Consider the following 16,429-nt stretch of genomic DNA (forward strand, 5'->3'; position numbering starts at 1 on the left):
ATTAAGGCAAGAATATAAAAGTTGCCTGAAAGAGGCCAAGTCGGCCTGGGATGACAAACACTGGCAGGACCTCTATGAGGCGAGCCTGTCTTCCAATCAATCAAGGTTCTGGTATGTCCTTAAGTGGGGGAATTCTTATGAACCCCAGCTTCCCTCAAACCATGTAGCTGAAGACGGATGGGTTGCACATTTTGGGGCGCAATTTAGCAATCCTGGCCCTCTAGTAGACCCTGTTGTAAGCTTACGGGAGGCCTACCTCAGAATCCCGAGTCATGACCCCCTCTTTGACCGTTCAGATGTGGAGCTGGCCTTAAACCAGACTAAAGGTGGGAAAGCTCCCGGCATAGATTGCATTCCCTCTGATCTTTTTAAATCAGATCAGGCAGCCTGAGTCCCATATATACTGAAGATTGCCAATGCGGTGGCAGGTGGAGCTCCGATACCAGACTCTTGGCAGGGGTCAGAAATTATTCAAATTTTTAAAAAGGGGGACCGCTCCCTACCCACAAATTATCGCCCAATCAGTCTTATAGACGCCATCCAAAAAATCATCTCTCGGATGGTGTTATTTAAGATCATAGCGTGGATGGACGAAAAGTCTATTCTATCACCACTGCAGGCCGGCTTTAGGCCTTGCGTAAGCACAATAGACCAGATCCTAAGATTCTTATTAATCTATTGGAAGGTGGTGGTCTTAAACGAAGGTGTGATTTATGCGGCCTTTGTGGACCTTAAGTCCGCCTTCGATTTGGTACCAAGAACCAAATTGTGGGAGGCTTTGGCACAAATGGGTCTGCCTATGGGTCTGTTGGTTTTAATTGTTAGACTCCATGAGAGGAATTATGCACAGGTCCGCTGGGGCATGCAGGGCCAAGTCACCAAAAAGTTTCCAGTGACCCGAGGAGTCCGTCAAGGATGTGTCCTTGCCCCCACCCTTTTTCTCCTTTTTATTAATAGTTGTTGATTATTTTTCGCATACCCCTACAGATGCACTTAGTTTGGGAGGTATGAAGGTCCCGCTCCTGATTTTTGCGGATGATACGCTTCTTCTCTCAAAAACCCAAAAGGGGTTACAATTGGCACTTAGTAAATTCGTGGAATTTTGTGACGCTAACGACCTACAAGTAAATACAAGCAAAACTAAGTTCATGATTTTTACAAAAAATAGACCAAGATTGGGACAAGTTAGTCTTGATGGCGTAAATTTAGAACAGGTGTATGAGATGACATATCTGGGGGTGGTTTTGGACCACAGATTAAGATGGTCTGCTCAGCTAGACGTGTTGTCACTAAAATTCTCACAGCTGAGTGGGACACTGGTTAAGGAGCAAAGATCCTCGTTGACTAAAAGAGTGAGCCCAGCACTCAAAATTTACAACATCAAGATTAGATTGGCTATTACATATGGAGCGGACCTATGGGGTTACGCTAATTTGTCCCAACTTGAGAAAATACAAAATACATTTTTACGTAACTTGGTCGGTCTGCCCCAATCGACCCCCATGCTTCCACTTATGTTGGACTTGGATTGTTATCCAATAAAGGAAATAGCCAAATTGAGAATAATCCTATTATGGAGGAGAATTTGGGTAACCCCTGAATTGGCTTCCTTTGCTGAGGGTATAGAAGACCTCAGACGAATAGTAGGTAGTGGCAATCTCCCTTGGTTCAGAGTGGTCAGAACCACTTTGGCAGATATGGGTCTTGCTCAGCTGTGGTCCGATCCCAGGATCAGCGTGTTTCCTGGAAAGAAGGATCTCAAAGACCAGTTTTGGGCCGCTTATAGATACAGGCTGATCATGGAACATAGCTCAACAACCCTCTCTGGCAGATTTTTGAGCCATAAAGTGGATACAAGCTTGGAGAATTATTGGGATGCCATATCAAAGAGTAGAGACAGGAAACTCTTCCATCAATTTAGAGCAGGAACGTTACCCTTGAGGTCGTTTACACAGAAATGGAGGGGGGTACAGGGGACTCATGTCCATGGTGTCAAGCACAGAGGGAAAATTGTGAGCCATTTCTTCTTTGTTTGCCCTGCATATGTTAGCCCACGGAAAAAATGGTTAAAACCGATTTGTCAGAAGCTAAAGACGAGAAGGGCAGGGGAAGCTCTAAGGTTGCTGGGGACGGTAACAACTCTCCCAGTGGCCATATCTGTAGCCACATTTTTAGAATGATCCTGGTTAATCAGAGTGAAATATTTGCACAGCACTAGTTAGTTTGACAGTCTACTGATATTATTATCTATATCACTTTTATCATTGAATAGTCAGTGAAGCATTATGTAAATCATGTAGTATATTGGTTTTAATGCTCTACTGTGTGTTTTAAACTGTGTGTTTTATTTTGTGATGTCTTTTATGGTTAATTTTACCGAAATAAAGACTTATGAAACTGAAACTGATCCAGCTCCTGAAATACATTTATGAAGACAAAATCAATCTCGTCCTTTGACCTTCTTTGAGGCCTATGGTCCAGTTTTGATGGCAAGAAATGTGAATGGTTCTTATTGCGTGGTTAAGGAAGATATTTTCCCTTTTAATGTATCCCTGTGAGGTTCGCAAACCACTGAACATGGTTCATGAAATTAGTCATGGGGCAATGTGTAGAGAATGCGAGAGGACCTCTCGCCTTACGGGAATAGCAGCACAACCTAGGATAGAAAATAATTCACTCCTCTGGGAAAATTTTTTGGGAATCATGGTAAGACTCAGGATCCTGTAGCTTTGTGTTTGTGAAACACGTGATCACATATGGACAGTGAAAACACATTAACAAGCGGTTTTAAGCCATATGCATAGCTTGCAATTTAGAAAAAAAGGATAAAAATGCAACACTCAGGATCCCAAAAGAAACTCACGAGTAGGCGTGACATGTTGATACAATTATACCACTGCACGACTCAAGAAAAACGTAATATTGAGAAACTTTATGGGTATGTTATACGAAAACATCAGAACGTTATTGGTTAGAATTAGGGATTCATTTCTGAAGGTAGGTCCTCCACTTCTGCAAAATCGACTGGCTTTATGATAAAAAGAAAGGGTGGCCTTCCCTTTGTTTCATTCTACACCTATGTTTCCATACATTAACATTTTGCTACTTACTTTCAATTTAATGCCGCCCACATAACGTCTGAAGGAGGTAAAGCTATCAGATACAAATCAATTGAATTGTTCTCCATGTGGTCAAATTGGAGAAGGTGAAATGTAATATCTACTGTAAGTGTTACTATAAATTTTGTTAGAGATATTCAGATTATTCCAGTTTTCCACCAATGTTTGTTTTCTTTTTCTAAAAAAAAAAGACCTCTGCTCCACAGCATGCGTTTGAGGGCATTATACACCGATTTTCCGCACCAAAAGAGAAGATGATTTCACCACCTGCATTGTAAAACGGATGCTATGGTTTAACCTTTGAAAAAGCCTTTTAATGTCAACAATCAATTTTCATTCTTGAAAACAGAGGCGCTTGTTATGTTTTAAAAATAACCATTCTTCAGTCCCACAATATGCACTTCTGCCTCTTAAACTATTTAATGATTTAAATAGTAAACCAGCATTGGCAAACTCAATAGGTCTGGCTATGTGTTTGTGCAATATTATCATTGCAGACTATTTGTGCCGCATCTCTTTGCAGTCTGTCTCTCTTGTTCCATTTTCTGTGCTTTTTTTCCCCCCACCGCATAGTGCTGTTTTTGAATCCAAGCTAGCAGTGATTCTGGTGTGCATTAACACAAATTTGTGAATACAAATAGGGCACAGACACAAGATGTACACTAAGCACCAGGTTGTAGAGACACGTCACACATAGTATGTGCACAGAGGTATATGTCGGTGTTTGCATGTGTTAGCAGATTGTATGTATGTATGTATGTATGTATGTATGTATGCCATGCCAGACCTGCTGGATTTGCAAGTATTTATTTTGAATTGTTCTAGTTTTTTCAATTTTTACAAGCATGATAATGTTGGGAGTTTTAGTAACAAAGGTTTAATGGTTCTAGATTGACATCTATTGTGGCATTGACGTCTGTTGCACTGGGATGTATGTGTTGTAAAACTGAGTTTTGTTGCATGTGGTTTTAAATTTATGGCATCTGTAGTATTCTCAGTAGGAGAACTGTTTGGCTTCAACTATATCTGGGATTGCCGCACTGATACACTTGTTTGTCGTGTAGTTTGTACCGGTCATTCACGTAGGTCCTTAAATGAATTAATAGAACACGAGTAGCCTTGTTGCCTCAGAAAACTGAATCCTCTCTTTCCACTGTGTCAACTAGTAGGTTTACACGTCCAGCAGCAGTGTTATTTTCTTGTCTGTATTTTTCATGAACATCCTTGAAGGGTTTGTAGCCTACAGCACTGAAAATCACGGCAGTAATAAACAATCTATTATGGTAGACTTAGTGATCTGGTACACATTTTAATGGCTCTGTAGTGTTGTGGTGTGAGCGCAACCACTGTAGCCAGAAACCGGGGTAGCCCTGATGCCCCCCACCAGCGTGGGACAATTGGTTCTGCCCGACGTTAGCACGGAGGGCACGTTAAGGAGTTAATAAAAAGCCCAGGACCTCTGGTGTGGCAGGCAGAGTACTGACCACTAATGCAACCAACGTGTGGTCTCTCTTTGATTCAGTACTAGGCCACACCAGTACTTTACACTGGCGACGAGGGTGGTCTCGCCACCCCCATCGCGTGCCTCCCTCCACTGCTCGGCCACTCCCGAGCCCACAACGGCAGCCCCTGCAGTTTGCCACCCCGCAGCGCACCCTGCGCGCCCCTGCTGGCAGTGCAGGCCCTTCACCCGGCGGGCAACCTTACCGGGCGGCGTCCCCGTCCATCGGGACCAGCTATCTGCCCCGCAGCGCTCCTTCGTGTGGGTGTGACCTGCTCAAGTGACCCGACGCCCGGCAGCCCTGCCTCTTCGCCCTGGAGTGTGGCCTCGCTGGCCTCAGGTGTGTGCTGTGCCCCCCGGCGCCTCCGCCGCCTCCTCTGTGCACCCGCTCCCTCCAGCCGAGCGCCAGCCAGCCTCCAGCCTCCTACGCAGTTTGGGCCTAATGCGTGCGCCGGCGTGCGCTTCCTCACGCTTCCCGCGTGCAACGCTGCGGTACCTATCAAGTCCCACGCATCTCGCACGTGGCAGGCCTGCCGTTTCTCACGCATTTCGCGTGCAACACTGTTTTGGGACATTCCTGGACCCCGGAAGCCACCCCATCGTACTCCTGTGCTCCTGGCCCCCCCTGGTGGCCCAGCAGAAACCGGCTGACGTCCCCCTCCACATCACCCGATGGCCATGGCCGCTGTGCCCCCGCTGGAGCCCTTCGCAGTCACGGGCACGCCGCCGTCGCAAGCAGCTCGGTGGAGAAAATGGGTGGAACGCCTGGAGAACTACTTTGTGGCGGCTGACATCGCGGTGGAACGACGGCGTGCGATGCTTCTGCATCTGGGTGGTGAAGCGATCCACGACATTTCCAAAGACGTGGTTGAAGGAGGCCCGCCCCGGAACTACACCACGCTACGCGACGCCATAACGGAATATTTTGAACCATTCGCCAGCGCGGATTATGAGAGATTCCTACTCCGCCAAGCCCGCCAGCTCCCTGAAGAATCGGTGGACGTTTTCTATGCAAGACTAAAGAAACTGGCCAGCACGTGCACCCTCCCGGATGCCGACGATGAGATCCGCGCCCAGTTTATTCAAGGCTGCGCTTCCTCAAAACTACGCGAAAGAGTCTTAGACTGACAACATGCCCATGCGCGACATCCTGGCGCTAGGGTGATCCAAAGAACTGTCGAAGACCAGAGCTGCGCACATGGAGCCAAAACCCACCGTTGCAGTCAAAGTGGAACCAGTGTGCGCCATCAATACCAGTGCCACCGAGACACACACAAGACAACCCCGGCGAGGGAGGCCAGGCCCGACCCCTTCCTCCCGCGACTGCCCCTGTGCATGGTGCGGAGGAGCAACGCCCCACAACGGAGCATGTCCGGCCCAAGGAAAGATCTGCAGCGCCTGCGGAAAAGCCAACCATTTTGCAAGCGTGTGCCTATCGACACAGAGAAAAAAGCAGAGTGGCCCACCCCGGAGAGTGAGACAACTAGAGCCACTACCAAGCACCTCTACCAATAGCGACATGGACGATGACGACGCCGACGCAGCCTCCGTCCACGTGGTGCGAATGCTCAACACCCTGGCAGCCACGCCATCCGCAGAACCCATGTGTACAGTCAACGTGCAAGATCAGGCTGTGGCGGCCCTGATTGACACCGGAGCGACGATTAACCTAATGGCGGCCAGCGTATACCGGACTTTAGACGCCCCACTAGTACTCCATCCCACGAGAGTACAGATATAGGCCTACGGCACCAGTCGCCCACTACGTCTGTGTGGGGTCTTCCGGACAGCATTGTCGCACGACTCCGCTCACCTGCACACCAAAATCTATGTGTCGCAAGAAGGTTCCGGATACCTACTTGGGTGCAGAACAGTCCAAGACCTAGGACTGATACACTTTGAACTCACAGTCCAAGCCCACAGCCTCGACCATCTCGTGCTGGAACACACCTCACTATTTGAAGGGATTGGCTGTTTGAAAGGACCCGCCATCCATCTCCACATAGACCGATCGGTCGCCCCGGTAGCCCTCAGGCACCGACGTATCGCGTTCCACCTACGACCCAAAGTGGAGGCAGAACTACGGGTAATCGAGAGAACTGGAGTCATCGAAAGGGTAAGCGGACCCACCCCATGGGTGTCGCCCATCATGGTAGCCAAGAAGCCGAAGCAACCCGATGCTGTGCGGATCTGCGTGGATATGCATATCCCCAACCTCGCCATCAAGCGAGAGCGCCATCTGACACCAACCATAGACGACATCATCGGAGAGCTCTCAGGCTCCAAATGGTTCTCGAAGATGGACCTGAGGTCAGGGTATCACCAGATCCCACTACACCCTGACTCACGCCAGATCACGACATTCTCCACACACGCAGGCCTGTGGAGGTATACCCGGCTCAACTTCAGGATATCAAGCGCAGCAGAGTTGTTTCAGAACATCATGCAGAATGTCCTGCAAGGGCTGGACGGCGTGCTAAATGTAAGCGATGACATTTTAGTCCATGCCCCAACCCTGGATGGACACATCCGGCGTCTCCAAGCCATCTTTGCCAGGCTACAAGAGCGAGGTCTAACCCTCCACAGGGAGAAGTGCGAGTTCCTCCGAAAAGACATCAGTTTCTTTGGCTACAAATTCTCTGACCAGGGTGTAGGACCGGACCCTGACAAGGTCAAGGACATCCACGAAGCTCCCGCCCCGACATCTGTGACAGCTGTCCGCAGTTTTCTTGGAATGGTCACATACTGCGGGCGGTTCATCAAAGATCTGTCAGACCTCACTGGCCCTCTCCGCGACCTCACGAAATCTAGAGCCACTTGGGGAGTGGGGGCTACCACAGCAAGAATTTTTCCAAAAGACCAAGGCGGCGCTCTCAGCAGACACGACCCTGGCCTATTTCGAACCTCGCAACGAGTCACAGCTCGTGGTGGACGCAAGCCCGACAGGTTTGGGAGCCGTTCTGACTAAACAACAAGCATGCGGGGAATGGGCCCCCGTGGCGTACGCAAGTAGAACCCTCACGGCAACGGAGCAACGATACTGACAGATCGAGAGGGAGGCCATCGCCATCTTGTGGGGATGCCGGCATTTCCACATCTATTTGTACGGGCATCCGTTTGTGGTAATTACTGACCACAAGCCCCTCGGACCCCTCTCTTCCAAGGGTCATCTTCACGGCCTCCCCCTCGCATTGAGAAGTGGGTACTCCAACTCCAGGAATTCCAGTTCACCGGGGAGTATCGGCCCGGCACCCGGAATCATGCCGACTACCTGTCGAGACACGCCCGCCCGGCCACTGAAGTGGAAACGGCTGAAGCAGATGCCACTGAGGAATACGTCAGGATGATTGTGTAAAGATCCAGACCCCTGCCGATCTCCCTAGAAGATGTGACGCAAGCCACCAAGGACGACGACTGTTTGCAGATCGCTATCCAGGCCATCAAGTCGGGAAATTGGAAGCCACTCCAGAGTCCCGCGTCCTTCCGCACCCTAGATGCCCAAGCGACACTGAGAGCACTACACCAAGTCCGAGGCGAACTGTCTATCTCTACGGAAGGATGCCTCCTGAGAGGCCCTCGCCTGGTGCTGCCGGACAGTCTCACACAGCAAGCAGCCCTCCTGGCCCATGGCGCACACCAGGGCATTGTAAAATCGAAGAACCGACTTCGGAGCAAACTCTGGTTCCCAGGACTTGACAAAGTTGTAGAAGAAGTTGTCCAACGATGCCCCGTATGCCTAGCGACCAACCTGCCCAACCCCCCAGCGCCTGTGATCACAGAGGAAGGACCGACATCTCCATGGGTGCGCGCCAGCGCAGATTTTGGCAGCCTTCCCGGTGGAAAGTACATGTTTGTAGTGGTAGATGATTTCTCAAGAAACCCTGAAATCGAGATCCTGCCCTCTACCGCAGCCTCCAAGGTGATTCCCAAGCTGGAGAAGATAATCGCCACTCATGGCCTCATGGAGGAACTACGCACAGATAATGGGCCCCCCTTCAACAGCTGCGAACTAGCAGAATACCTACAGTCACACCGCATCAAACACTGTAAAATTACCCCTATGTGGCCTCAAGCCAACGGGGAGGTCGAGAGGCTAATGAGAACTCTGAACAAGACTATTCAAATTGCAATGACCGACGGCCAAAGCCTAGAACTGGCCCTTTACCAGTTCCTACGGGAATACAGACTGACACCTCACTGCACCACAGGGGTTCCTCCAAGCCGTTTATGTTTCAATAGAGCAGTTGTGGACACTATCCCACACCACCCAATGTGGGCATCTTCTCCGACCCCTTGCAACCGATCCACAGAACAGCGAACAAAGTCTAACAGAGAAGCATCCCGGAGAAGAAGAGCTGCCGACAGCCCCATCCAAGTAGGCGACCGGGTGCTAGTGAAAGACCGCCATCCAGGCGGGAAATTCCGCCTCCCATTCGAGCTAGACCCATGGACTGTTACCAACGTCAATGGCACCATGATCACGGCGGAAAGAGGTAGAGAGAGAGTCACAAGAAACGTGTCATTTTTCAAGAAAGTCACGAGGGGAGACAGTGATGAGTTCCCCGACCCCGCAGAGCCCTATCCAAGGCCGACACAAGACCCAAGAGGAGCAGCGGAAGTGGACATCCCTAGTGAGTAGGAACACCCAAGAACAGACTCGGCCACACCGGCTCTAAGCGGACTCGAGTCACAGGTGACCCAAAGCCACCCAGGTACCCCAGAGGCAAATGACTCTGAAGAACCAGTTCCAACCCCCTCTGGTGAGCGCAGCCAAAGCAGATACAATCTGCGCCCTTGCCCGAAGCCGTCCCAGAAGTACCGAGAGTTTGTGGCCAGATGCAGACCGTGAAGGAGTGTCGAATGCACCAATGTCTACGCAAAAGTAAGACTGTTCCTTTTTGCATCATTGCAGTTTTCCAGAGACTACGTTTCAAAGTTTAAGATCGTGTAATGTTTATTTGATGTTTTTCATTTTGGGGTAAAGGAGGAATGTAGTGTTGTGGTGTGAGCGCAACCACTGTAGCCAGAAACCGGGGTAGCCCTGATGCCCCGCCCCCCCCACCAGCGTGGGACAATTGGTTCTGCCCGACGTTAGCACGGAGGGCACGTTAAGGAGTTAATAAAAAGCCCAGGACCCTGGGCGTGGCAGGCAAAGTACTGACCACTAATGCAACCAACGTGTGGTCTCTCTTTGATTCAGTACTAGGCCACACCAGTACTTTACAGGCTCGTGTTTGGATCTTGACCTTGTTACATCTCTATACCTCGGCAAATGCTGCTAGGTGAATATCTTGGAATTGATTTGAGTTGGATTTCTTGAGGGATGTCTTGCCAGAAGGTAGCTGGATCTAGCACTTAAACCTGAACACTTGTGTGCACGCACCCACATTATCTATTGCTGTAGCAGGGCAGCTCGACACAACAGCAAACAAATGTGACTCTCTGTAGAAATAAAGCATAAAAGTCATAATGAGGGATTAAGGTTGAACATCTGTTACCATCTTTTGCTTTGGTATGGGTAAGCTTTTTGTTTTGAATCAATGCAGTTGGGTTAGTTATTGTCAGTGTGGTGGTGGCCCAGGATGTCATGAATACTCTGCCCATCACAAAGCAGGCCATAGGGTTGAGGTTACTGTGCTATTTGCTACATACATTATTCAGAAATGTGTAACAAAGAATATGTTTGTTGGTGATCCACCTTCTGTAAGCTAAATCGGCTACCACAGGGTTGAACATAGTTTCTGCACAGATCAATGAATTGTGCCTGGTGACATTTACAGAAACTCATTGGAAAGTGTTTGCTTTAGCGGTTTTCAATAAATAGAGTACTAAGGACACTGCGAGAATGTGGCTGCTGGGAGGCACTAAATGAAAGGAAGTGGTAGCCAATCTAGTTGGAGAAGCTGTTTGTAGAGCTCTTTTCTGAACTGTTGTGGACCTATCATCCTAGAAAAAATAAATGAGTATTGGAAATGAGAAGAGTGGAATAAAGGTAATGGGATGTAGACTGGAAAGGAAAACATGGAGCGAAGGTGATCAAGTGAGGAGAGCATGTCAGAGAACTGAGAGCAAAGTCGAGAGGAGAAGTGGAGAAATCACAGTAAAGTAATGCAAAGGTTGGTGCAGAGTGGAAATGAGCACAAGACATGCGAAAGAAAGATGAGGAGAGCTGTAGTAGAGTACCTCAGCAGAGAGGGACACATTGATTTGAAGGAATTTGAAATTGGAGGTTAACAATTGGAATCAGATTGATATGTGGGAGGGTTGCAAGTGCATCAAGTACAATTTAGTATGGATGATGAGTGGCCTCAATTGAATTCAGAAAATCTAGAACCTTCCCATTTAAAAAAAAAAAAAAAGTTTTTTTTTATTTGCTTGTGAATTAAGTAGAATATTTAAACATTTGTTTTTTTGTTAGTTGAAGTTTGTGTCTGTATTTTTTTTTGTGTATAGTTTTGCGGTTCAACTATTCGAAAATGCTTAGAATGGGGTCCTCTGCTTCCAGTAATGACTCAGTGGCAGGGACTAACGAGAAACACAAAGGAGCCATGTCGAATTTTGTCAGACCAGCCTTTGTATGTTGCGTAGCGAGTGAGCGGAGTGTGTAATCTGCCGACTTTAACAGGGGGGTTTCGGTTCTCCCCCCCAAAAAATATAGAGACAAATGGCAAAAATGGTGCATTCGACAACACATTTTTCATTGTATATTTAATTGTATGGACTATAAAAGCATACCATATAATCACCTTAGTGTGCACCAGGATGCGACAATCTTTGTTGGGGCGCTTCAATAATACCATTACTATCACTCTTGAACAGTGACTTTCATCTCATCATAGCCCCTCTCTCAAATGTATTTCATTTTATTTACAGCGCCTCTCATACTAGTGTAGGGTGACTGAGCACTTAACATCACACACAAAAAATGTTACATGAGACAAAGTAAATACAAGGTGTAGGCATTTGTAAGAGCCTGATCAGGAGAAGCACAAACTCTGGATTCAAAACATAACACAGTTGTTAGGGTTGGTTATATTAAGAATGTATTTCTCCCCATACAAACCTTTTTAAAAGGTATTTAGAATAATGAAAGACTGGGAAAAAACATACATTTCTAACTTGTACCATACAGTTTGCAGGCATTTCATAGCTCACTCTGCTAGATTATGATTGCAACTCATGAACTGCACAATAATAGGATCTCTGTGGGGAAAAAAGCAGTAACACTCTTAGGTATGCACATACATCTTCTACGTGATGCACGGGTTTTGCAGCTGGCACGTTAATTAGACAAAACTTCGATCCCTCTCCAGAAATATTGTGACGCTTTTATTGTTGCTGAAAACCGCTGGAAATACAAGGAAGTCTGCGCTTTTTTAAAACCATAACATATTTCAAAACACAGGGAGGCTAGAAACAAAAATGAGTGCTGAGCGGATTATGCTGACCTGCTGATTTTGTTATTGGAACGGTTATAGCAGCAGTGCTGCAAAGCACCCCTCTCCCCCAGTATTCAAACCGGCCACCCACATTTACAGTCTCCTGGGGAAACGCCCAGTACAGCCAGTCCGGCCCTGCTCTCTTGGAGTCTCCAGAGTCCAATAATGATTCCTTGGGGTCGCCTGGTTCCAGTAATGATTAAGTGAGGGTCCCCAAAAGTCAAAAACTTAAGAACCACCAGTCTAAAGCCGGGATGTATGAAGTATAAGTGCAGAGTGACAAGTAAGAGGTGAAGCATGTACAGGAGCTGACCAAGGAGACGTTTGGAGCAGCGGAGTATTTCCGAGTGTAGAGCAGGATGGGTACATATTAGACAGGTAGACAGCACGGATGTGTGCAGCAGAGATGCAAAGTATAGAGGTCCGCAAGAGAGGTCCAGCGTTCAGAGGTGCACAGAAGAATTTCAGTCTAATGAGGAGGATACGCCCATCCATAGGGATTCTCAAGTGCCTTCAGAAGACATCTAGCTTTGTTGCTGGGAAGCTGAGGGGGCAGGACACGTTCATAGAAACCAGCCCATGCTATTCCACGGACACAGGGTGGCGATGGAAACCAGAGGTTTGTAGACTTCATCTGGAGGCCTTATAAGGGCTGCTGAAGATAAAACTCATCAGGGGCAAACATTCCAGTGGACTGTCACGATAAGCAGCGGTTTACACACCGCCCAAAATACGAAGTGTCACTTAAAAGATAAAGCTGAAACAGCATTCAAAGATTAGCTTGTACTTTACTAATCTCACTTAAAACATACAAAGCGTTTCACTAAAAATCCCTATCGTAGGTTAAGCAAAGCTCCAGAGGCAAAGATAGTGCAGATAGAAATAGGAATTCTAAGGATGAAAAAGCACTACAAAAGGCGAAGCACTTGTGTTTTGGCCAATATGCCTCAGATTTTTTTTTAATCACATCTATGGTGTATTTTCTATCATTGCCTTTTTAAACTGAACGGAAACTTCTCTCCAGTGAAAATGCGTACCATGGTGCAAGGATATCTGTCGTGGGGAGATTGTTTTTGTGCAGGACGGGACTACTTCCTGCACAAAAACAATCACTAAAGGCCTATTCCTCCTTCAATGTGTGCTGTGGAATGCAGCATAGATTAAAAGAGGAAAAAAGGAGACATTAAAATATGGCTCTCTAGCTCTAATGCAGCTCTGCTGAACTGGTTCTCTCCCTCTAGAGCAGCTCTGCTGACCTGGTTCTCTGGCTCTAGAGCAGCTCTGCTGACCTGGTTCTCTGGCTCTAGAGCAGCTCTGCTGACCTGGTTCTCTGGCTCGAGAGCAACTCTGCTGATCTGGTTCTTCGGCTCGAGAGCAGCTCTGCTGACCTGGGTATTAGGCTCTTAAGCAGCTCTGCTGACCTGGTTCTATGGCTCTAAAGCAGCTCTGCTCACCCGCTTCTGTCTCTAGAGAAGCTCTTCTGACCTGGTTTCTGGCTCTAAAGCAGCTCTGCTGACCTGGTTCTCTGGCTCTAGAGCAGCTCTACTGACCTGGTTCTCCGACGCTAAATCAGCTCGGCTGAACTGGTTCTCTCCCTCTAAAGCAGCTCTGCTGACCTGGTTTCTCTGGCTCTAGAGCAGCTATGCAGACCTGGTTCTCTCTCTAAAGCAGCTCTGCTGACCTGGTTTCTCTGGCTCTAGAGCAGCTCTGCTGACCTGGTTCTTAGGCTCTAAAGCAGCTCCGCTCACCTGCTTCTCTGGCTCTAGAGAAGCTCTTCTGACCTGGTTCTCTGGCTCTAAAGCAGCTCTGCTGACCTGGTTCTCTGGCTCTAAAGCAGCTCTGCTGACCTGGTTCTATGGCTCTAGAGCAGCTCTGCTGACCTGGTCTATCCCTCTAAAGAGCTCTGCTGACCTGGATCTCTGGCACTAAAGCAGTTCTGCTGACCTGGTACTCTCCCTCTAAAGCAGCTCTGCTGACCTGGTTTCTCTGGCTCTACAGCAGTTCTGCTGACCTGGCTCATAGGCTCTAAAGCAGCTCTGCTGACCTGCTTCTTAGGCTCTAGAGCAGCTCTGCTGACCAGGTTCTCTGGCTCTACAATGGCTTTGCTGGCCTGGTTCTCTGGCTCTAAAACAGCTCTGCTGACCCGGTTCTATGGCTCTACAGCAGCTTTGCTGACACGGTTCTATGGCTCTACAGCAGCTCTGCTGACCTGTTCTGTGGCTCTAAAGCTGCTCTGTCCACTCCTACAATCACCCTGACAGAAGCATACCCTTATCTAATCACTCTGCTGAAACATAAGTCATTATAAACATATCCTGCTGTCAACTATTAGCACTCTAGGAACCTATTCACGGTCTAGGCACTTGCAGAAAGAATCCGGCATTGAGACAAGCAGTGTTATAGTCAAATGTGCACAATGTATGCAGTCCCTTAAACCCTTGCAGTCTACCAAGTCAGTCCTGCAAAAGTCCAGGTAATAGTCATACTACTCTGGAATCACACTGTGAGTCTGTGTCCACTCCTACAATCATACTGATGGAAGCATGTCCTTATCTAATCACTCTGCTGAAACATAAGCGCTTATAAACTTATCCTGCTGTCAACTACTAGCACTCTAGGAAACCAGTCACTGTCTATGCACTTGCAGAATGCCTCTGGCATTAAGACAATGTCTAAGCACTTAAAAATTAACCGAGCACTGTGTTTGCAGCACTGTCATCATTCTAGTGACTAGTGATGTTCTTATAGAATGACCTAGGCACCAACACAATTACACGTACAATATTCTGTGCACAATCCCTACAAACCTCTAAGCAGATGCATACTATTGGTACACTCCACTAAATACTGAAGTAGTACTCATGCAGCCTAGAATACCTCCTGTCAGTCTCATGCAGTTTGTCAATCAGCCATCCAGCACTGTGTTCTTATTGTATCACTCTGCCAATACCTAAGCACTTATGGGGCAGATTTACAAGCCCCCTGCGCCGCCAGTACATCACTTTGTGTAACGTAGTGATGGTGCTGGGACTCCTCCATATTTACAAGGAGAGGAAAAGCCACCCTGCGTGGCTTTTCCTCTCCTTGAAAATATGACCCATTAAAACACAGCACTTTGCATTGAAGGGGCATTCCATGGGTGTTGCTGTGCTTGTTCCCACACAACACCCATGGAATAACACATCTCTATACTTACGAGAAAGTGTAAATCTGTAGATACGTCTGAATGGTGCGCCACCCTAGAGGTGGTGTAGCGAGGCACAACAAGGATAAATGTTTTCATTTCTCCTTGTTTTTTCCTCTTTCAATCCATGCTGCATTCCACAGCACACATTGAAGGAGGAATATGCCTTTAGTGATTGTTTTTGTGCAGAAAGGGACTACTTCCTGCACAAAAGCAATCTCCCCTCGACACAGATATCCTTGCACCATGGTGCAAGGGTGCCTGCCTCACTGCATGGCTGCAGTTTGTGTGCTAGTGCAGAGGGCGCACAGAATTGCGACATATTCATTTAATATGTCACATCCCTGTGCTTCAGAAGTGCCGCAGCACGGTGTAGATAAAGGGCGTTCAGTGTTACGCTGCAGCACTTCCTCATAGATCTGCCCCTATAAATTCACCATACAGTACTAATGCATTCTTTCAGTCAATCATACTCTACACATACATTCAACCAAACTTTCAGACATTACCATGCAATTATAGTTCTTTTTTTAAACCAGATAAGGTAGTTCTGAACTTTTTTTTTCTTCTGTTTTTTGTTTTCTATTTTTATTGTACTTTTTTAACACTTTTTTTGTACTTCTTTTGGTGTTTTTAAAAAAAATTTGAACAAAAAAGGAACTAAGTAAACAGCTTTTGAAATTCAACATCATTCCAAAAACAAAAAAATTAAAAGAATATGCATTTGTGGTTCCCTTGAGCTGCACAAATAGCGTCCACTGACTGTTCACCCTAACATATGATGGTTTTGCAATTAATGCAGTGCTGCTGCAGAAAAACAAATTCTGGGCGATTGTGTCTACTGGTGGTGCTGAAGTGGACGCTCCGGAGGTGCTAGCAATGCCTGGTGGTGAATTTTTTTGCTTCACGCCTCATTTCTTCTCGTGCCAGATTCTTCGGGTGAATTGTCCGTTTTTTAAACTGGTAATTTCATGTCAAATCACTTGCTCCAAAAAAGAGAAATATCACCCCAACTGCTTGAAATCCTATTTAATTGTAATCAAGTACCGTTTTTAAAGACTGGACACCAATGAATGTATCGCTTTTAATGTATAAATGTACAGAATACTTGTTTTGCTTTGTCTGGTGTACATCCCTATGCGCCACTGTCCGATGTAGCTATGATGGTGGTTGGAAATTACAACTC

This window comes from Lissotriton helveticus, chromosome 11 (genome assembly GCF_964261635.1).
Source record: "Lissotriton helveticus chromosome 11, aLisHel1.1, whole genome shotgun sequence".
NCBI lineage: Eukaryota > Metazoa > Chordata > Amphibia > Caudata > Salamandridae > Lissotriton > Lissotriton helveticus.